This window comes from Anneissia japonica, unplaced genomic scaffold, assembly GCF_011630105.1.
Source record: "Anneissia japonica isolate Jap-2015-1 unplaced genomic scaffold, ASM1163010v1 scaffold173118_len590_cov111, whole genome shotgun sequence".
Classification (NCBI taxonomy): Eukaryota; Metazoa; Echinodermata; class Crinoidea; order Comatulida; family Comatulidae; genus Anneissia; species Anneissia japonica.
In genome coordinates, this window is record NW_022754862.1 from 1 (window position 1) to 590 (window position 590).

The 590-nt window shown below is 42.2% G+C and overlaps 1 non-coding gene across 1 annotated transcript; it reads left to right on the top strand.

The window, feature by feature from the left end:
- The first annotated feature begins 362 nt into the window (after positions 1-362).
- LOC117123293 lies at positions 363-481 on the top strand. The gene has a single exon (XR_004447835.1). It is a non-coding gene; the product is annotated as a 5S ribosomal RNA (ribosomal RNA).
- The last annotated feature ends 109 nt before the right edge of the window (positions 482-590 follow it).

Sequence of the window (590 nt, forward strand, 5' to 3'; positions counted from 1 at the left end):
CTAAGTGCCCGGAAATTGCACTCTCATACCTTAAAAATCATACAGGTACTATATGTTCATATCAAAACGCAATTATTTCGCTGGTGTTAGGCCGGTTCGAGGGTCGTTTGAACAAAACGACAGTCTTCTTCTGTCTAAAGCATCCTAGTTAGTGCCGTAGTAAAATTGTTGGTTTATTGTTCAACACTGGTGTTGTTCAACACCGGTGTTTGTAAAAAATGTACTCGCGCAGCAGAATTGTCAGAGGAAATCCCCGCTAGACAAGCTTGCGTTGATATGAAACGTCATCAATCATAGAGCTTCATGATTGGATAATTATACTATATGCCGTGATTAACTATGAGTGGAAATATCATCCACATGTCTACAGCCATGCTACGTTGAAAACACCTGTTCTCGTCCGATCACCGAAGTTAAGTAACGTCGGGCCTGGTTAGTACTTGGATTGGTGACAGCCTGGGAATACTGGGTGCTGTAGACTTTTTACATTTTTCCTCCAAATTCTAAAGTAGGGGTGCGTGAAAATCCACTCGACGTCAGGCCCACCATAGTTGAGGCTGAGATGCAAACATTTTGAGAATATGGACTTC